Genomic DNA, 23,070 nt, shown 5'->3' with positions numbered 1-23,070 from the left:
GGGAGAATTCCATCAGGCAAACAAGGGAGAACTTCATCAGAGCCACTGAAGAGAATAATAAGCACTCACCTGATCCTGCACTCAGGTCGTGTGGTATGGCAGCTCGTGGGCCCCAAATGATGCAAACACGTTTTTTTGTTTGACTCTCTATTATTTAAAACATGAATTAGTTGCCATGGCAATTTCACATTCACACATGAATTTTCCTGTACAAACACTCTGGCTGGCCAAACCAAGTCTCCTTCCAATGGGTAGTCATGCATCATGGATGGGAGGGCAATGGTTCCTGATCTCCAGGAATTGCTAGGGCCCTCAAGTGGCTCATGTACAAATTTTCTTATAGTTCCCACTTCCTGCAGGCACTAAAGAGGGCTGTATGAGGAGAGCTTACCCTTTTAGGGTAAGCGGTGCCTGTGCACTGTAAAAAGGATTGATGTCACTGGGAAGCTCAGAGCTTACCTGCCCGTGAGGGGCCTGGAAGTTGGACTCCTGCTGACTTGCACAGCCCTCCTCAGCATTCAGGCTCCACCTTTCCGGATGTCCTGGATGTGATCCTAAGGGTCCACTTCCCTCAGGAGTTCTCCCTCCCTCTATCCTACCACTCCTTGTGCCTGGCTTCCTGGCCCCGGGAATAATTGGGTCTGAGCAAGCACTGCCTCTATAAATATTAATTTGGATATGGTTGGAATACTCGGCTGCCTTTAGATGAATTGCTAACTAGCTTTCTAATATGGAGCTTCTTGACAAGCACAGCCAGATCTCTCTGCTCGCTGCTCCCAGCCTCAGTAGGGTGGGGGAAGGTAGGCACATTGGAAATTGCAAATTTTTCTTTTAAGAGGTGAGCTTTATGTGGCTCGGCTCTGTGTAGCTGCAGACATCCTCAGACCCTTCTGAATGGCCTCAGTAGGATAGGATGCCCTTTTTCGTCCAAAATTCACTATTGGGAGTGTGGGTTCTAGCAAGCAACAGGTCAAAATTAGGGCCTTCCTCTGTCACTTAGGAAAAGCATGACTATGGTCAAGTTACTTAACCTCTCTGCACCTCAGGCATCTCATCTGTAAAATGAAGGTGGTGGTATGTGCTGCCTCTGGTTGTCATGGAAATGAAATCAGCTAGCTTACAGGTGGTTCTCAAAGCAGGGAAATGCTATTAATGAAGAACGGGGCTTTAGAGAGTCCTTGGAGAAGCCAGTGTATTTATTACCTTAAGGTCCTTGTAAGTATTTGTGGTGTGTGAGTGTGATTTTGGCATGCATACACACATGGAAACCAGTGGATGGTTTCCCTATCTCTTAACACCTTAATTTTTGAGACAGGATCTCCCACTGAACCTGTAGCTAGACTGGGTGGTCAGGGAGCTCACAGGATCCTCCTGTCTCTAATCCCTTGTGATAGGGTTACTGGCACATGTGGCCAGGACTGCTGCTTGTGTTTACATGGACATGGGGTTTCAAAGTCAGGTCCTTTGTGCTTGTAGAGTAGGTATATTGCTTACTGAGCCCCATACTCTGTCCTGCCAATGCAGTAGATGGTGCTGGTCAGCTGTACAGAAGCCATTGAGAGCTGTGAAAGGTTTGGATCCTAGTTAAAGTAGAAACGGCCCCACTGCATCATTGGACCATCTCAGCCATAACTATACTATCTCCTATCATCTTCTGTTGTTGTTGTTGGGTTTTGTTTTGTTTTGTTTTCTGACACAGTGCCTTGCTACACAGCGCAGGGAGGCTATGAACTAATAAGACTCTAGCATCAGCTTCCTAAGTGCAGGGATGATAGGCACATGTCACCATATCCAACTACAGCTGTATTTTTGAGCAGCAAATCATCCTCCATTTGCACATGAATACCACAATGCAGCAGGAAACAGATACAAATAGGCATGGTGTCCTCTTTGGAAGATATTTGTTTCTGGGAGCCCCCAGGAGTCTAGTGGTTAGTGTGAGTCAGGTTTTGGTCTAAAGGGGGCAGTAGCTCAGCATTATATGACTTGGTGACCTGGAGCCAGTGATCTCAGAGCAAAACCATTCATTTTCTTTTTTACAACATGGATATAGTCTCTCCCTACTGGAGTTGGATGTGTGCAGCTTTTGCTTGACTTGGCTTTTTTATTTGAGGTTCAAGTTCAGGAGACAAATAGATACAAACCTGTTTCATGTGCTGACATATGAAAATGAGTGGGTGTCCTTTTCTGAAGAATGTTCCCCATCCAGCAATGTCCATTTCTACACTAAGCCTAGTTCATAGCACAGGCAGCTCCGCCCAGGTCTCACTGGCAGCCCACGCTCAGTTCTTTGCTTTCCCTTTGCCCAACTTCAATCCAGCCTTCATTTTCTCGAGGTAGTAGGTTTGCAAGGAAGGGGGCTTAGGCCACCGAGTTCTCTTTGTAGTGATCCATTCATTTCTGTCTCCCATAAAGGCAGTGAACTAGAATCCCAGCATTCCCCAGGAACCTGATCCATATAGGATGCTCTGTCATGGCTCAGCTGAATCCCAGCTCTGCTGTCAAGCATAAAAGTTAAAGCCATCTCAGGCTTTGGCATGCGTGATCGTTGATTTGGATCAACAGATATCTGCATTAGTGATGCGCATCTCCGGGTGTGCCTGTGGAGTGTTTCCTGAGAGCATGGGGATGTGGGGAGTAGCTGAGAGGCCAGGCCCACCCTGAATGTGGATGGCATGATCAAATAAGTTGGGAGCCCACATGGGAAAAGCTGTGAGAGTGAAAGACAGCACACATATGTAAACACCAGTCTACCTGAGTGGTACTCATCTCCCAAGGACATCAGCCTCTGGTTTCTTCAGCTTTCTAGTAGATCTCCTGGAAGCTTCCAGTTGCCCTTGTTCTGAGATTTCTAGTTTCTTAAATTAGGCAACTACCTTAAGAGAAGGTTCTCTACCTCCCTGGGTGTCTGGATGTGCATTATTGGATGACCCACTTCCTCTTAAGCCAATCCAATTCATAGATATATGGATGGGTGGATAGATAGATAGATAGATAGATAGATAGATAGATAGATAGATAGATAGATAGATAGATAGATAGATAGGTAGATGATAGATAGATAGACAGACAGACAGAGATAGGAAGGGAAAGAGGGAGATAGGGAGATAAATAGATATAGGAACACAGTCTATTGGTTCTGTTCCATAGAGAACCGTCTTTAATATATCAAGTTCATTCTTCTGAAAAATGTTCTAGACCAGTGGTTATCAATATGTGTGTCAGAACCCCCAGAGGAATCATATATCAGATAACCTGCATATCAGATACTTATGTTATGATTCATATACTTCATAACAGTAGCAAAATTTCAGTTATGAGGTAGCAATAAAATAGTTTTATCGTTGGGGGTCACCACAATGAAAGGAAGTATCTTAAGTGTCACAGTATTAGGAAGGCTGAGAAGTGCTGTTCTGGACTCTCACTCTGCTAGTGTAGTACAGTGAAACCTCGCTGCTAAACTCAGCATTTGCTTTGCCATGCTCTGTGGCTTGTAGCTTCTAACTTAACTTTGAAACTCGTTGTCCACATTAGTGTAGTCCCTGAAAGTAGCCTAGCTTTACTTTGAGTTCAAGCAAACAAAAGCAGTCAGTTAGCAAAGGCCACATAGCAAACACGGAATGCTCAGTACTGTTTGTAACCTGGGCACTCCCATTTCTCAGACTCCACAGTATCACTGGCTGCGGTGGGGCCCTATGCTTAGCTTGAGCTCAGGACAAGTGTAGCAGGATTGAACACTCTGGTACAATCACAGGACACTCCACACAAGTGGAATCTCTGTTCTGCCGTCATGCACAAATGCCAGTGTCTTATCAAGCCTCATGGTTCATCTTGACTGATAATCTGGTTTTATTGTAATCATTAATCTGGTATCGCTGCTAGTAATAGTACTGGGATGTGTAGTCTTGGTGGTGAATTAGGGTTGAGTAGACTCTAAAGGACCCCAGCACAGAGGAGAGAGGCCAGGAAGAGATAAATCTGAGAGAGAAAGCTGGCCTGGCCCAGAGGGCTGTCATCATTTACATGTGTCCTTTGTTCTAGGAGCAGTTTCTGTAATGAGCTGCTAATTGTCCTTTGAAGACATCTGCCCCTTCCTTGACCTGACTCAGACAGGCACTACAAAGGCATCTTATACAAGCCCCAAGCCAAGAAAGCTCACACAGGCTAGAATATCATGAGCCCGCTGGGTGTGATTACTGAATCTCCTCAGAGCAATTGGGAAAAATTTAGGCAAGAGCAGTCCCCCAGGCTATCACACTGCTGGAGGCTGGCTGCTCCAACAGTATCCACCTGCCAGGAAAGTTGGACCTGCTTCTTTCTGTGGATGCTCAGGGCAACTCAGCTGACTGCACACAAAGGTTGATTTTTCAGGACAAAAGAGCCAGGTGCCTACAGATGCCTCTTGGTTTCTGATAGATTCCCTATGGTAAATCCATTGTAAGTTAAAAATGCACTTATTACACATGATTTCCCAAACAGCAGAACTTAGCCTGACCTTCCTTAAAAGTACTCAGAACACTTACAGTAGCCTGCAGGTAGGCAAGTTTGTCTAGCACAAAGCCTATTTTGTAATAATGCATTGAATACCTCATGTAATTTATTCAGTTCTGTATTGAATGTAAGAAAAGCAGAATTGGTGTGTTGTATGCTTTCATTCTATGTATAAGGAGATCATGGTAAGACATGACTGTCTGCATGTCTCTCAAGAAGAATTGTCCCAAGAATATGGTGTTAGCCGTTCTTGCTCATTTCATCAATCTTTGACTCAAAGAAGACAGTAGTCATGTCTGTTTTGTTGATATCTGCCTCTATAGTGCTCAGCTTGTAGCAAGTACTTTTGTACATCCAAGATGGATGGATGAGTAGACGAATGTGGTTGAACGGTGGATGGATAGACACAATGAAGATTGGATGGATATATAGGGGTTAAGTGAGTGGGTGTATGGATGTATGAAATAAAGTATGAATGAATGGATATGGCTGAGCGGGTGGATGGATGATAGATAGATAGATAGATGAATACACATCTGTGGATAGATAGTTGGGTGGATATGTAAGTGGTTGATGGATATGTTTCTATGTATCTTTAATATTGCCCCAGACAGCCAAAGCTTACTTTTTAGTCTTTTCTTCTACAGTCAGAGGTTTAACAGATCAGTCATTCCCTGGCTCACTCCTATTTCCACGTCAGTAGCTGATACCAGCCCATACTTCTCATTACTAACTGGACCTAAGAGTCTTTGGTTATTCTTTCTGGAAGCCCCATTCATTCTTCCATATTTATATTCTAAGCATAGGTGTCATCTAATTTGCAACAACTCTTATAAGCAAAAACCACCTAGTTCCATGACATTCATCTTACCTGTGTCCAAGTCCAACCTGTCACCAAACCAGCAATCTTACATGCAATGATTTAGCAATCTACTTTTCTTCCATCTTGTGGCTCAACCTCAAGTCTTATACAGTAGAAGTCAGATACTTAAGCTATGAATAAGAAGATTGAACCAGAGTTGCTTCAGTGTCCTGGTGCAGTTATTCACATTTTGTGCATGTTCATTCAGCCAAGATGCTTGAGGAAACCCAGACCCAAGGCCAAATAATGGGAGAGGAGGTTGAAACCTTTGCCTTTCAGGCAGAAATTGCCCAGTTAATGTCCTTGATCATCAACACTTTCTACTCGACAAAGAGATCTTTCTGAGGGAGCTCATTTCCAATACATCAGCGGCTCTGGATAAAATGAGATACGAGAGCTTGACAGACCCTAGTAAACTGGACTTGGGAAAGGAGCTGCACATTAATCTGATTCCCAACAAACAAGATTGAACCCTCACTATTATTGATAGTGGAATTGGAATGACCAAGGCTGACTTGATCAACAACTTTGGCCCTATTGCCAAGTCAGGCACCAAAGCCTTCATGGAGGCTTTGCAGGCTGGTACAGATATCTCTATGATTGGCCAGGTTGCTTTGGGTTTTTACTCTTCTTATTTGGTTGCTGAGAAAGTGACTGTCATCACAAAGCATAATGAGCAGTATGCCTGGGAACCCTTAGCTGGGGATCCTTCACAGTGAGGACCGATATAGGTGAATCAATGGTTGTGGAACAAAGGTTACCTTGCATCTGAAAGAAGACCAAACTGAGTATTTGTAGGAAAGAATAAAGGAGATTGTGAAGGAACATTCTCAGTTTAGTGGCTATCCTTTTACTCTCTTTGTGAAGAAGGAACATGATAAGAAAGTCAGTGATGGTGAGACTGAAGAAAAGGAAGAGAAAAAGGAAGAGAAAGAAAAGAAGAAAAGTAGTATGATGATAAGTCTGAAATAGAAGATATTGGTTCTGATAAAAAAAAAGAGGAGAGGAAGAATGGTGACAGGAAGAAAAAGACTATAAAGGAAAAGTATATTGAGCAAGAAGAACTCAATAAAACAAAGCTGATTTGGACCAGAAATCCTGATGCCATTACTAATGAAGAATATGGAGAGCTCTACAAGAGCCTAACTAATGATTGGGAAGAACATTTGGCAGTAAAACATTTTCTGTTGAAGGACAAATAGAATTCCGGGCCCTTCTTTTTGTCCCAAGACATGTTCCTTTTGATCTGTTTGAAAACAGAAAGAAAAAGAACAACATCAAATTGTATATTCGCAGAGTTTTTATCATAAATGACTGTGAGGAGTTAATCCCCGAGTATCTGAATTTCATCAAAGAGGTGGTGGATTCTGAGGATCTCCCTCTAAATATTTCCCACGAAAAGCTGCAACAAAAAGCAAAATTCTGAAAGCTATTAGAAAGAATTTGGTCAAGAAATACTTAGAACTATTTACTGAACTGCCCAGAGATAAATAGAACTACAAAAAAGTTTTATGAACAGTTCTCAAAAAATATAAAGCTTGGAATTCATGACGACTCTCAAAATCAGAATAAGCTTTCAGAGCTGTTGAGATACTATACATCTGCTTCTGGGGATGAGATAGTTTCCCTGACAACTGTGCCAGAATGAAGGAAAACCAGAAACCCATCTATTTTATCATGAGTGAGACCAAGGATCAGGTTGCTAACTCAGCCTTTGTGGAATGTCTCTGAAAACATGGCTTAGAAGTAATCTATATGTTTGAGTCCATTGATGAGTATTGTGTGCAACAGTTGAAGGGCTGAGGGCAAGACCTTGGCGTCAGTTATCAAAGAAGGACTGGAGCTTCCAGAAGATGAGGAGGAAAAGAAGAAGCAGGAAGAGAAAAAGACAAAATTTGAGAACCTCTGCAAAATTATGAAAGATATTTTGGAGAAAAAGGTTGAAAGGTGGTTGTGTCAAATAGATTGGTGACATCCCCATGCTGTATTGTCACAAGCTCATATGAGTGGAGAGCAAACATGGAGAGAATGATGAAAGCTCAAGCCCTCAGAGACAACTCAACAATGGGTTACATGGCATTGTAGAAACGCCTGGAGATAAAGCCTGGTCACTCCATTATTGAAACCTTAAGGCAAAAGGCGGCAGAGACTCATAAGAATGACAAGTCTGTGAAGGATCTGGCCATCTTGCTGTACAAAACTGCACTCCCGTCTTCCGGCTTCAGTCTGGAAGATCCCCAGATCCATGCTAACAGGATCTACAGGACGATCAAGCTTTGTCTAGGTATTGATGATGATGATCCTACTATGGTTGATACCAGCACTGCTGTAACTGGAGAAATGCTACCCCTGGAAGGAGATGACGACACATCACTCCTAGAAGTGTGTTTGATGCTTGCCTTCGTTCCTTCTGATAACATATTTTCCAGGACTTTTATTTATTTTTGTTAATATTTAAAACATCTGTGTGGCATGAAAACAAAGGGAAATTTCTGCGTGTGATACTGTGATACTGTAGTTTGACTCAAGAAGCTGACAGAATGTTTGTTGTAAGACGTAATGTAACCTACTGTTAAAGTTAACTTTGTGGTCTGAAGTGTTTAGCTGTTGAGCTTAATCCTTAGTAGACCAAATTAAGATGGCTTAAGTTTCTTCTTAAATTTTTTTCATTCCCTGTAGTTAATTTTGCATGTACTAGTCTTAGAAGTAAACACAAGTTAAAACAACTCGACAGAGGAATTTCCCAAGTGACTTGTTTTCCAAAGTACTGAGAACAAAACCCTAAATTTCCCTATGTCTTATAACTCAGCGAGGCTTGTGAACAGAAATAATAGTGCCCAATCACATTCTGGTTTAAAAGGTAAATACAGATGAGATAAAAAGGAAAAAAAGAAGATTGAACCAATGATTTAATGAGTGAGAAGAGGCTAGGCTTGAACATGGTGAACAAATTATTTAGAGATAATTCATGTGCTAGGACTATCATGTGATCCCAGTTTAGCCTCCCTGTAAGGGAAGCAGAAGTTAGGCCACATCAATGAGGTTGGTGAGTTTGTCTGAAGTTCTCTAAAGAAGTCAATTTATATTGAAGGGAGTCAGTTATTTGGCCTTGGCTGGAACAGTTTAGTAATTGTCCGGAGATGAAATGTCAAGAATCAAGAGCTAAAGCTTGCTTGGACTCTCTTTAGTCTCTGTCAATAATTTTACCATCATTCTCTGTATCAGACCTACTATCCTCATGACTAGTAGATAAAGTCCTGGGATGAGCTCATAGACCTCTATCACTGTGTTTGTTAACTGTGTTGGTTCAGAACTTTCTTCTGATCTCTTCCAGAATGAGCCATGCCATTTTTGGTGACATGAAAATGATTCCTTGGCCAGAGTGCCTCATATTTAGTATATAATCGTGGTAGTTCAGAGGCTAGAACACCTGTTCTGTTTCTGCTCCTCATAAATCTTTTTGAAAGGCCACACCATTTTCTTATAATTCCCAATTCCCCCTCTTGATTAGTCCTTATTCTATGGTTCATTTACACACACACACACACACACACACACACACACACACACACACACACACACAGAGAGAGAGAGAGAGAGACAGAGAGAGAGAGAGAGAGGCAGAGAGAGGCGCAGAGAGAGAGAGAGACAGAGAGAGGTGGAGAGAGAGAGAGAGAGAGAGAGAGAGAGAGAGAGAGAGAGAGTCTGAACTCACCCATACCTCTATAAATTTTTGTAAACTGCATTTTTCCTAGTCATGCTCTCAAAGGCTGAGGACCTGAGTACCGAGCATTCTTCAGGCTGAGGATTCAGTCGAACTCTTCTGACTTCTGTTGAAGAGGTAAGAGACTGTGTTAGCTCTTGAGAACCACTGGGGACAGAGCCTACTGAGCACCCAGGGGCTACTGTTTCATCTGTGAATGATATAAGGCGTCCTGGCTCTTACAGAAGCTGTAACCAAGAGTGAAACATGAAAACACTGTGGGGAACCAACTGAAGACCAGACTGCATTTACTATCTGCAATGGGCTACTGCAGTTGGCTGTGACAGTGGTGGGTCAGCTCCAGCTTGGGATGGAGATAACTGCCCCAGGCTTGGATGCAAGGGGATCAGACCAAAGCCACAGCAGAGAGGGAAGCTGACCTACTGTCCTGACTGGGAACTCAATGACAGTCTCAATCTTTTCTCACCCCATTCAGGTTTGACAGCTACTTCCTTCTAGGTCTCATTGTCAAGATCATTTGTATGTACACACACTCAGCCAATCAGAGACCTCGGCTCCTAAGCATTCTTTGGAGAAAGAAGACTGTTCCTAAGACCCTCCTGTAGACTATCCTGCAGGAGATGGAGCATAAGCAGAAAAATACTGCTCTTCCCGCTCCATACAGCTCATGCTTGGAGATCTACTGTTCCTGCCTGGCTTTCAAGACTTTCTTCTTCATGTGCAAATTCTCTCTCTGTGTGTGTGTGTGTGTGTGTGTGTGTGTGTGTGTGTGTGTGTGTGACACAGAGAGAGAGAGAGAGAGAGAGAGAGAGAGAGAGAGAAGGGAGAAAGGGAGAGGGGGAGAGGGGGAGAGGGGGGGAGGGGGAGGGAGGGGGAGGGGAAGAGGGAGGGAAAGGGGAGAGGGGAGGGAGAGGGAGGGGAGAGAGAGAGAAGGGAGAAAGGGAGAGGGGGAGGGAGGAGAAGGGGAAGAGGGAGGGAGAAGGGGAGAGGGGAGGGAGAAGGAGGGGGAGAGAGAGAGAGAAGGGAGAAAGGGAGAGGGGGAGAGGGGGAGGGAGGGGAAGGGGAAGAGGGAGGGAGAAGGGGAGAGGGGAGGGAGAGGGAGGGGAGAGAGAGAGAGAGAGAGAGAGAGAGAGAGAGAGAAGGGAGAAAGGGAGAGGGGGAGAGGGGGAGGGAGGGGAAGGGGAAGAGGGAGGGAGAAGGGGAGAGGGGAGGGAGAGGGAGGGGAGAGAGAGAGAGTGAGAGAGAGAGAGAGAGAGAGAGAGAGAGAGAGAGAGAGAGAGAGAGAGAGAGAAACTCCCAGCCTTTGAAAACTTCCAGAGGCTGGGGACTTGTGACCTCTGAACTTCCCCTTGATGGCCTCTTTCCATAGATTTGCTATGCTAGGAGCTGTGCTCTGCCAAGACCGTGCAGCTGTAACACTGCAGCCTCTGTGAGGATCCTGCTGAAGTGTCTCAGTTTCTACTTTTACATTCATGTTTCTACTTTCCTTTTGAACTGTTATGAAGTGGTGGGAAATTTTCCCTTTGCTTGTTCACTCTTCACTGACTGCACACTCCGTTCTTAGAGTAAAGGCAAGACAAGAGCCTGAGAGGAGAATGGGCTCCTTCAATCCTGCCCAACTGTCATTAAAATGGTGATTTGTTTTTACGGCCACTTCAAAGAGGGGGGCTTTTTATAGGGGCATGAATGGATCATAGACAGGGACATCATAAAAAATCCTACCCCCATGACGCATGAAATTTGCATTTCTAGAGCTCCCAGAGTGCCCTATTCTCAGCAGTAGTTATATCTTGCATTACTTTGTGAATCCTGTAACATTTGTTTACTTCCTGGGCCTTGCATATTTTACTTCCTGAATCTTAAAGAGCTTTCTTCTAGCAGGGAATGTTTCAATTTAAAGGGAAATTGCTACCCAAAAGTTTACTTATTCCAATGTATAATTCCATCAGTCTACTGGGAGAGTTTTACCTGCATTATTTCTTTGACATCACTTAATATGACCAGCCATTAAGTTGGGTTTACATTATATGCCTCAAGTCAGCTTCAGATCATACTGCCTCAACTTCATAAGGTTTAGTCTTTTCTTGTTTTTACAGCTACTGTAGGTACTAAGATGGCCACTTCCTGCTATGTTAAGGTACCACTGTCTGCTACCACAACAACTATACTGAATTAAAAACTGGTGTCTTTGCCCTATTCTTGACAAATCAACTTTAATCCACTCTTTATTCAGCATCTGAGTGCATCACTTCCCTACTAGAGCCCTGTACTACCTTCTAGTTTTACTCAGCCATAAATCTGTGCAATTATAATGACTATGCATCTTTCTTCTCAACAATCAGACTGGAGCTTAAATACTTCCTCCTCAGCGGGTCTTTTCTGACCACCTAACTGAAATGTTTTCCCCAACAAACCCTCTAGCCAGCCTACTATTGTGTTCTCCCCACACTTCTAATCATTATCTGCAGAATTTCTCTCATTGGCTCATCTGTGAACTGCCTTTACCCCTTAGCTGCAAAACTCTCCGAAACTTGAACTTGAAGTTATGGGTCCTATGTCACCCCCTGTTCTCACAGTTCAGTACTAGGCAACTTACAAACTTTCTGTGAGTGTCAGGTGAGTGATCTGCTTCGGCCATGCCTTGGTCTTGTGCAGCCCCTAGTTGTGTCCACATGGCATTTTATTTTGGCTTATCACTGAGTCAATGCTTGTCCTCAATAAATCCCTGACAAAGAGCAGCCTGAACCCACACTTTGGCAGCTCTGTTTTCTCATGAACCCTTCTGAGTTTCCTGGAAACATTCATTAACTTTTCAGTTCAAATATGGCCCCATTCCCTGAGAACAAACCCCTTCTCTACAGCATCTATAAAACCTGCCTTCCAGGGTACTCCTGGGAAAGAGAGATTTACTCTCCCTTGCAGAGTCACCTCTGAGGGCAAGAAAGGGATTGCTATTATTTTATCCATTTTTCACCGGGATACCCTGAGGCAGGAGGTAATGGGATCTTTTTCTGCACTTCTTGCTGTGCCCCTACCCACCCAGGTAACTGTGGGGCTCTGTTATGGGGCCACAGTGCTAAGACTGCATGCTAAGGGGCCCTCCTTCTCCAGTGCTTGAGATGAAGCAGAAACAGAACAGGCTGCTCTGAGTGCTCTGAAAAAATAAGGCCTCCCCCAAGCAAGTTCTAGTGGCATAAAGAATTAACACCATAAAACAGGCAACATAGTCACAGCACACAGGGGTTACAATTAGTTTGGAATGGCAGGCAAAGAATCCCTGAGCAGGTAGGGAGTACAGGGCTGGCAGGCTCTCTGTTGAGAGGCACTTCTTTGTCTCTCTCCACCTCTGTCTTATCTGACTTATGCTTCAGTTTCTCCTTGCCTACTCCTATTTCTTTCCCTTTTCTTGTCCTCATTACTCCTACAGCAAGAGCATGTGGACCTGTCCTCTAACATGACAGGAATAATGTCTCCACTCCTCCCTCTAGCTCACATGCATCTCTGGAATGAAGCTCCTAGGGATCCTCCTAATCCACTCTCTTTATTGGTGTACAGATGCAAATAAAATTATGAATCAATAAATTTGCCCTCGCCTACGTACCTCTCTACTCATTTAGAGGAACCAGTTCTATAATTTATTCGTTCTCTTTCTATCTCTGTTTCTCCACATTATTATGCCCAGACTTTCTGAAATGGCAAAACGTAGAATCTTCCTTCTGAATGCTTTGGCCTTTCTCCATCTCTGTCTGCACATGTATTCATTTGTGTTGATCAGCTTTTCATCACTGTCACAAAACACCCAAGGTAATCAACTTTAGAAGACAAAAGGTTTACTGTGCTTTGGGTTTAAGAGGGTTTGAGCTATAGTTAGTTGGCTCTGCTGTTTGTGGGACAGTGAAATGATGAATCATTACATGACTGAGGTACATAGAGGAGCATAGCTGCTCACTTCACAGTAACCTAGGAGAAAAGAATGAGGAAAGAATGGGTGGATGAGAAAGTGAATGAGTGCTTGGGTTGATAGATGAATATATGGATGTGTAGACATGTGGATGGATGCATAAATGCATATTTGTGGTTGGATGGAAGAGTGAATTAATCTACCTACCTGTTCATGCCCAATGACTTCATTCCCCTCTTCTGCACTACACCACCTTTAGAAAGTAAACCTTTAGTACATGGCTTTTGGGGGCATTTAAGTTCCAAACTATAACACTTATTTCATCTTTGATCTTCACACATTTGTGAGATAATGCCGTTACCCCACAACCCTACAGAACAAAGCGAAATACTTGTTCTCTCTGTGGCTGGTCCCTTGGGGGCACAATTCTCAGTTTTGACTTCCAGCTCACTCTTTGAAAGTTGTCATTATAATTGATGAATATAGTAGATGGATTTGGGGGTTTTTTGTTTTTGTTTTAGGGGTTTTGTTTGTTTCATTTTTACCTTTGGTCATCTTTCACGTCGTGGGATGGGGTTCAAAGGATATAGCAACGGCTCTGTGCAGAAGGACAAGCACCTACAAACTGAGGCAGAGGCAGCTGGATTCCTGCTGCACATTCGTCTACTTTCTTTCAAGAACATGGGTCTCTTCATGTACAAGTGGGATGGCACCGTAATTTTTCTCTGTACACAACATGGGCCCTTTGTTTGGATTTTCACTCATTCCTCATTGACTAAGAAAAACCTAAACAGTAAACAGACAGCTTGCAGAATATGAAGAAGTTTCTTTCTGGTTCTGAGGAGCAAAATAATAATAAAGAGAGCATAAAATGCACACAAACACACACTTCATTGAATTAGTTATCCATGCATCCACTTTCCTATCTATCCATTTACTCATCCATCCACTCACAAACCCACACATCCATCCACTCATTCACCTGTCCATCTACCATTTATACACTTTACCCATCCATCTTTCATCCATACAATCCACCCATTTTCCTGTCTACCCACCCACCAACTTACTCATCCATCTAGTCTTCTATTCACCCATTCACCCATCCATCCAACCACCAATGTATATAAACATCCATCCTCCATCTACCTACTTATCCATCTATTAATGCAATAAACACATCTATTAATCCATCTATCCATCCACATGTATCCAACCATCCACACAACCAACCAATCTACCTACCACGATACCCTCCTATTCATCCATTCACCCATTTATCCAAGCACCCATGCATCTAACCATCCATCCACCCTTCTACTCACTCATCCATCTACCAATGCAATCAGTCCATCTACTGATTCATATATCCATCTATCTATACATCAACCCTAACTATCCTCACATATCTACTCATTGACCAGTCCATATATGCATTCAATCATTGATGTGCACACACTCACATCAATCTACAAATCCACATATCCATCTATCAACTCCTCAATTATCCATCCACCTACCTATCTACCCACTCCTTTTAATTTACATTTCTATCACTCTAGCCAAGACCATCATCTTCATGATGCAGTTTTCCCATGCACCTTTGGTTTCCTTGTTTTCATTTTCACCCATTCTTCTAAAAATTGATATTTTAAGCCAGCAGCTGGAATCATCTCTTTAAAATGCCAACTTCTTGGCTCTCCCCATCTAAAACACTCCTATGATCCCTATTCTTATGATGTGATCCAAATCCTTTATTTAACTCATGATACTTGTTTATCTAGCCATTGTTCCCTCTCTGACTTGTCTTTGATCACAGTCCTACTATACTTTAGCTACTTGTAAAATCTTTCAGTTTTTTTAACATACCAAGAATTCTCTTGCTGAAGTCATTCTCCCTTGTCTCCTATACTTCTAATTCTCATGAACAAAGCCTGTTGGACACTGACAAGTGTCAATGCATGATTAATTAAGCCCACATCAACTGTAGCACTCAGAATGCTCTAATAAGGACCATCATGACTAGCTGACATTATCAATTCTGTATTTGTACAAATCCTCATTGTTTTGCTTTCCTTTGGACTAAATTAATGAACTTACTCTCAATATAATTTACTGAGAATCTCATACTTACTGATACAATTCAAGTATCATTAAGTGCTTTGGGGCTCAGAGTTCACTTTGCCTACTCTATTATAGAATATAGCATTATCAGAACTTCCTATATAGATAATGACATGGCTTGTGTCTAGTTTACAATGGGCAATAGAAACTTCTATATAGAAAGCAAACAGATTTTCTTCTAAGAATGATCGATTTGACCTTGATCTTTGAGAAGGACATAACCTTAGATCCCATGCCTCAAAATAGATTTCCTCTGTTTGCTGATTGCAAAATTCCCAGTAGCACAGTGAGCTTTTCATGCTACTATCTTGGATACTCCAAATTCCCACTGAGTATAGTAAGCTACTGTCTCCACAAAGTGACAGGGAGGTTCTCAGTCACTGTATGTTGGGATTCAGGTCAGTTGATCTCAACTTCTAAATCCTGAGTGGCTGGATGCACCTTAAAACTCCTTTGCGTTGTTGAGGGCTCCACCTGTCCAGGCTGATGGCTCAGAGTCTTTAAGAGCAGATGATATCGTCTCTTTTCTGGTTCTTAGGAATGAAGTGAACGGGAAGACTAAAAGTGACTGATGGCAATCAAGGGGAAGGTATATCTTATTCTTTCTGCATTGTGTAACAAAGGAAAGTTTGGGAATCTCAAGTCTAACTTACAGCTTTGACCCTCCTTCCAGGGTGATATTAGTTCAGTCACTTTCCATCTTTGATCTGCAGCTTAGGGCTCAGACTCGCCATTTGTAAAGAGAAGCAGAACCAGCTATTCTGAGGCTGTGATTATCAAGTGGGGATTATGTTTATCCAGGCTATGACCTGCCAATTGCTCAGTAAATCCACAGGCCACCAGTCTGACAGCCTGGCCAAATGGCTGAGTTCTCTAATTATATGCAATTTTCATGTAACTCAGCAAGGAGCAGAATTGGTCTGTGGAAAAAATGTCTATACTCTGGGCTTTGAATAAAAATGAGCTTGTTTTCTTTCCCCATTTATTTCTTTTTCCCAACTTTTCTTCTCTTCCCCTTTCCCTTTCTTCTTCCTCTCTTCCATTCTGTCATTGTCTCTTCCTTCCAGGTTCCTTCCCTCCATCTCATCCTTCATTATTCTTTCCTTTCTCCTCCCTCCCTTCCTCTCTTCCTTTTCTATTTGATTCTCTTTTCTTTATCTTATAATTATATACTAGCATCATTTTACTCCTGGAATCTGATCCCTTTGAAGAAATAGGTTTCCAGTGGCCCAGGATGGTAAAGAATATCACTCACTAGGGTTATTCTTCACAGCATAAGAAAGAATGGAGGGAAGGGAGAGGATCAAAGAGAAGAGAGGAGAACCTAAGAAGAAATCAAGGGCATGAGAAGGAGAGGAGAAAGGGGAAAGAAAAGAGATTAACTTTTAAGGGAAAGGCTATGATGGTTGAGCTAACGGTTGAATTTGCAGGGCCTGCTGGAGACTTACTCAGGCAAGGATGTTGGTCTGGGAAGGCAACATTTTCTCTTTTCGTGAAAACTTGGACTTTGGTTTTTCAACCTACTCATCTTGTTTAGAGCAAGGTCTTGTACTTCTTCAAAACATCTTTGAAGTTCCTTCCCAGCAACCCTTAGATTAGGGTTTAATCCAATAATCAAGCGACCTCAGCTGTCAGGGTAGAAACACAGAAATAAAAACACATCTATGTTCAATCACAACCATGTTCAATACCTCCAGACCTGAACACTCTCCATCAGGTACATCCTGGCTTGGGTCTTCAGTGAATACTTCTTCCTGATTCAAAGGATTGCAGGTGATGGACAGCAACTTTAGTTCTAATAGTCACCCAGGGAAACCCAGGAGCCTCTTGAGCACTTGGCAGTCCAGAATTTTCATTCGGGCCCTAGAATGTTAAGGGGATGAGGATATGGCCCCTCTACCTAGATTGGGCTTCATGAATCAGGGCAGAGACCACTAAGGATGGAATTCTTTCTTCTTCAACCTAATTTGTGTATAAATACTTCAGTGCCATCAGGAAAGGCAGAGTGTACAGTGCTCATAACTGAAATCAGGGAGGATGTGTGTCTCATCAACAGGCTCTGTAGCAAAGGAAGACAAGGTTAGCTTCTGATTTGAGACTAACAAAGACCTGATCATGGAGTGCTAGAGAGGATAGGGGCTTGTGAAGAGCCTCTTAGGCATGAAGTAATCTATATAGCAGTAGCTGTGACTGTGAGAGCAGTAACTTCCCTGAGCAGTAGTGAATTTCCGACCTTGTGCTGTGTGCTAGAACTGTTGAAAGAACTTTAAATGAGTTAACTCATTTATCTTCAGAAATAGGATGAGGTAGTTATCATTGACACCCATATTCTTTTTTTTTTTTCTTTTTCGGAGCTGGGGACCGAACCCAGGGCCTTGCGCCTGCTAGGCAAGCGCTCTACCACTGAGCTAAATCCCCAACGACACCCATATTCTATGTGTGGAAAAAGTAAAGCCCAGAGAAGTTAAGTAATTCATTTAGGTCCATAACAAGCAAGTGGCTAAGCTAGTATTAAAACCCAGGACATGAGAGCTCAGACTCTGGACTGACAACCACCACACAGTATCATAAGAACAGACAGTGCTTCAAGGCTTACCCTACTGGTGTGGGTACAGGAGAATTATAGGGTTAACAAATTTAGCTACCATCCAGGCCCAGATCCAGGGCTTTGAATTGGTCCAGCTTAACACCTAACCTATCTATCAACTGTTGGAACACAGGAAGGGGTTTGTTCTGCAGACCCAAAGCTATAGCAGAAGCCAGAAGTCTCAAGCCAGACCAATGACTCACTGCGATTAACATTTACAAGTGAAAATGTGTGGACAGAGTGTACTAGGGGGCACACTGTGACACACTACAGTTTTCACAATGAGATTTTTTTTCTTTGGGTGGGGAGGTTGCAAGTGTAGTGGATGGATTAGAATGGTCGAGTACCTGAGTGGGATTAGGACGCATGATGTAAAATTCACAAAAAATATTAAAAAAAATAAGACACAGGCTCTAAAACCTAGAACAAACCTGTGCCAACTTAGACACAAGATCACGCTGGGCAATAAACACAGTAATTATATTTCAGATGGTTTTCAAGTCACCAAGAAGGGAAAAGATCTAGGGCAAATGTACAGGTGAACAGGAAATTTGGGGTGAACTAGTGTTGCCCTAAAGTTAAAGACCATGGGAAAAAGGTTGTTCCAATAAATTCTAGAATATAGCCTCTAGTGGATGACCACCTTGATGCTGACACAGATGAGGTCATAGCATGATGGCTGAGGACTGGACTCTGGAGCCAAAAATCCCCTCTGGAACTTAATGGATGTGAAACATGAGTTGGCCATTTCCAATTTGTGGGCCCTAGTTCTCTATTGGAAATCAAGAGTCACAGTAGAAAACTCTTCTCTTCTGATTGTGAGTATTTAATATGGTGAGTTCCCATGTACTAACATTTTTCATATGTTGATTTTAGACGCTTTAATAGTACTTGCAAACAAATCAACTTTTTGTTTTATTATGTCTGAAACTAAACGGGTTCTTTCTTTTATAACTAAGTCTTTAAATTATTATTCATACTTTTATATCTGTGTATATGTGTATGCCACCTGATTGCGTGTGTCTTGAGAGGCCAGAGGGGGGTGTTGGATTCCCTAGAATTACTGGCAGATGAGAGCTGTCTGACATGGATGATGGGAATTGAACCCCCTTCTCTGGAAAAGCAACAAATACTCTCATAGTTGGTGAACCCTGTTTCTAACTCAAATAACTTTTTTTGTTTTTTTCCTGCCTTCCCTTCTTTCAAAGTGGATATGACCTTTGCTCTGCTGGCCAGGTGCACATAGAATGGGCAATGTTAGATGTGTTCAGCCTAAGCCCTCCCAAATTTTTAGGATCTATAACTGACAAACCCATGCCTCAGTGGAACACCCCCAATCCTCCCTAGGTTTGTCTCTCTAAAGCAATCAGCATACTTCCACCCCTTAAAGGCTGAAATCGGTTAATGCCTCTGTCAACATTTCTTCAGCTTAAAGCCTTACAACTATTACAGTCTAGCTTCCAGCTGTACCTCTTTGCTCTCCCTAACATCCCAGTATCCCAAATCTGCTTTCCCTGACTCCTTATTATGTGCTTATAGCATGCTTCATCTTCTCTCCTTATCTGTTCAACTGCACCTCTTCTTTTAAAGGCTAACTGCTAGTCATGTCCACCACGGGTCTCCTGAGCAGCAGTAACTGGCTTCTCTCTTTGGACCTCTAAACTGTTCATGTCACTTGCAAGGTGGATCACTTTCAGGCGATGATTGCTCTGGCTAACAGGGAGATGGTGGATCCCAGGGCTGATTGGCAGTTCTGGAACCTGGCCTTGGCTGCATTTCCCTACCCATGAAGATTAAAGTAAAAGGTTGCTGCCAGATTCAGCCTGGCTTATCTTCACCATTGGAATAGTCATTATTCCTTAGGACCCGATTGCTCTCTACTTTAGCTTCTGTCCTTCTTGTCTGTTCTCCTTCCTCTCATGGTAGACCTTGGCACTTCTTTGCAAACTTAAATCAGACACTAGTCCCCAGCTTTGTGATCCTCTAGTATATTGGAATACCGACACCCTAATTCTTCCACTGGTCTACAAAAGGCATGATTTCATTATCGTCATCTCCTCTCCATCATCTGGTTCCTCCCACCTTTGGATTAGCTTCCTGAATGGCCTCCATACGCTCAATGCTCTGGCTGGCAGTGTGAGTTGAACTTGGAAGTCTCTTCCCCAGACATCCTCTTACTCATTCATGGCAGACTCTTTCCCAGATAGATCTACCTGCCAAAATAAGCCCCTCCTGTCCTCCTGGCTTTCTTTGCATTGTTAGTCATCACCTGCAGAGATGTTAGGCTTCTTTGTTTATTTATTTATTGTCTGGTTCCCTGCTCACAGCTACTCTCCTACAGAATAAATTTCACAGATGTAGAGGGCACTCACACTGCTCATTATTTTTATCCCAGACACCAGAAACAAAAGTTCTTGGCACACCCTGGGCACTTGACTAATAATTATTATGCAGTCGATTGGGACTCCGCACAGCGCCTGAATCCAGGTTCCAGGTGAGTGGTGCACGCGCCGTCCTTAGTTTTAGTTTTGAACTCTCCTTTCTAGGTCTCACCTGGGTCTTCCCTGCTGGCTTGTGAGCTGTTTAAGTGCAGTGGCTTTAGCCTTATGCATCTCTGTATCCCCTCTAGAGCCCAGCATGAGCAGTAGCCAACCTGTATGTGTTAATGTCAAAGACATGCACAGTTATTAGAGAAGAAAAATGAAGAAAATAAAAATGAACGAGGGGAGTGGCTCCTTGCATGATTGTGTCAGGCTTGACGCACAATCAGAGGATGTTCCACCTCTCTGCTTACTGTGACAGTGCCTGTGTGAAACCCCTGAGAGAATGGAGAAAGTAGAGCTTAGGCCTGAATGCTCCCCTCCCCAGGGGTGGCACCTGCCAGCAAAAATATTATTAGGGTTGCACTTGTTCTGCCTCCCCTGACCTCCCTTCCTTGTGAATATAAATCCAGAAGCTCCCCACCCTCAGATATCGGGGTCCCCAAGGCTCTGAGTTTCGCACACTCTTTCCTACACTCCTTCCTACGTAAGTGTGAGTCACTCTTGGGAGGGAGAAAGCTGTGCCAAGCTGGCTTTTCACCAGTGCCTGGGGACTCCTGCACCTGCAGAGCCATGTGTATTTTCTCCCAACTCTTTGTCGTGCTGGGAACGTTATTAAAATGGCCTATTTATCAGGGTGAAAAAAAAATCCCAGCTTAAGCCAAACAATATAGGATCTAAAATACAGGCTGTGAATTTAATTTGTATTGCAGCCATGGTCCCGGAGTAACAGGAGGTGATTTATGATTCTCCTGAGGGAAGGCAGAAAACGAGCTAGACACTGAGGGGCGATACTTCCCTGCACTCCCTGCCCCACTCTTATTCTGCCTCCCTGGACTCTGTCTGTTGTGTCCTTGGGGCAAGCACGTCCCTGAGTCTGTGCAGAGCCCAGCTGGTGCTGGAGCTGGAGAAGCCCAGCAAGCATGGGTTCTGCTTTGAACAGACATCTGGAACATCCCCAGGTGTGTTGATTTAAAAAGAAGAGGCGCATCCTGAAATAGGTAAGGTAGTAGTGGTCTTCTTAAAGAAAAACTGGAATATAGGTGATGTCAGTCCCCTATGTAATGTGCATGCAGCAGACGTGTGTAGAGTATAGGATAGCAATGATGGAAGCTCGCCTTTATGGTTGGCTCTCATGTCAGCCTTCGCCCACACGAGTCCATATTATTTCCCTCACTCTTTATAGCACCCTCCCCCAAGTAAATCATACTATGAATTTCCTACTGTAGACAAGAAACTGAGACAGGCTCAAAGAGTTGAAGATTTTGCTCAAGGGGATCACACAGTCTGTTGGTGGCAGAAGCACTTAACTATAGGCAAGTCAGTGTTCGAGTACAGTGGCTGGATCTTGTAGGTGCTGGACACTTCTTATGTTTGACTAGCTACTTTGCTGCTTTCTGTGGTGTCTTGCATGATGGCGGAATGGGCTCACTTTGCTGGATAACTGGCTGTTGTATTGAGCCCTTTCTCTGTGTGAGCTCATTTCACTTAGCCACCTTAGGATGTAAGACATGTCCTTAATCTGCACATTGCAGATACAAAAACTGAGCGTGAAGAACACAGAGATGTGTCCCAGTCATCTGGTTCTAGTGGTCACGATGCCAACCATTACAGTTGCTCCTCACATGGACTTCAAGCAGAGGCTGACACTGTGACACCAGCAGAACGTGGTTCTTTACAAGCAGCATTCCAGAGCTTCTCAAAGAGTACATTATGTTCTGAGACATATATGTGTGCTGTGTGAGAGAGTCGTCTTAATGTTCCCACATATGTTGCTTCTGATCATCTTTTGTAGGGAAAAGATTTCAACTTGTTCATGCACCGGACTGTGCAAACTAAGAAAAACGGGGGGCTTCCCTCTACTACTTCATTTTCAGCTAAGAAGTGGGAAAACAAACCCACCACCTATGGCAGAGTGTCCTTGACTTTACAAGTGGCAGAGGCAGAGAAGTCCCCTAGGAATACCAGAGGAAGACAGGAACTGGGAGGGAGTTATGAGAGAGGAAGAGAAAGGAAGAGAATGGGGGAGGAAAGAGGAGATAGGGAAGGAATGAAAGACAAAGAAAAGAAGGTGCATCCATTCAAAAACCATTCATGAACTCCCAAAGACCACCAAGGAGCTGATTCTGATGTAATCACACTACGGTCTTTTTACTCAAGTTCGAGCTCAAGCCCACTGCAGGCCCCGATGCAGCAGGATGGGAGGGTGAGACCCTGAGACCTTAACAGGACAAGGTTTTATAGGAAATGATGAGCAATAGAGGGAGTTTCTAGCCTGGAAAGAATTTAACTGAATGACTATTGACACCTAATGACTAATGACTAATGACACCTACTATTGACAGGTAGGTGTGCTCTGATGCAAAACCATGAAGCATCACAAACACAAACATTCTGAAAGTACATCTGGAACTATCAGCCTAATCTTGATTGGCTGTTGTTAGGGAGTAGCTAGGGAGTAACTCTGGGGTATGGGCTAGAGACAAGCTATGTGGTTCTTCCTGGAACTTGGGTACAGCTTGGGTTCAGCTGCAGGTCAAGTTCTCAGGTTCTTTGTTGTTGTTTGTGTTTGTTTGTTTGTTTGTTTTTAAATGGAGGCCAGTCCCAAGATGGAGTAGCTTTGGCCTCTCAGGAGAGGGAAAGATATGTGAGAAAATGAAGAGAGAGAGAGGAAGAGGAAGAGAAAGAAACCACAGAAGGGAGGAAAGGTGAGAGACAGAGGGAGATAGAAGAGAAATAAACCCAGGTTGTCAGTCTATCTGAGCATTTAGAAAGGCCCCCTTCTCTGTACTAGAGAAAACTCTGTTTAAAGTGAAATGTGGGCCCAGCCTTTAGTTTTCA

At 43.3% G+C, this 23,070-nt stretch overlaps 1 protein-coding gene and 1 pseudogene across 1 annotated transcript in view; one reads left to right on the top strand and one right to left on the bottom strand.

The window, feature by feature from the left end:
• Nucleotides 1-23,070, bottom strand: part of LOC134478859 (large ribosomal subunit protein eL13-like) — a 254,697-nt gene that overhangs the window by 216,486 nt on the left and 15,141 nt on the right. The window lies entirely within an intron of this gene.
• Hsp90aa1-ps12 (heat shock protein 90 alpha family class A member 1, pseudogene 12) lies at nucleotides 5,567-7,804 on the top strand (annotated as a pseudogene).

The sequence above is a fragment of the Rattus norvegicus genome, chromosome 1 (assembly GCF_036323735.1).
Source record: "Rattus norvegicus strain BN/NHsdMcwi chromosome 1, GRCr8, whole genome shotgun sequence".
Lineage (NCBI taxonomy): Eukaryota > Metazoa > Chordata > Mammalia > Rodentia > Muridae > Rattus > Rattus norvegicus.
The sequence above is the reverse complement of the archived record's forward strand: the minus strand, read 5'-3'. Positions and strand labels throughout refer to the sequence as shown.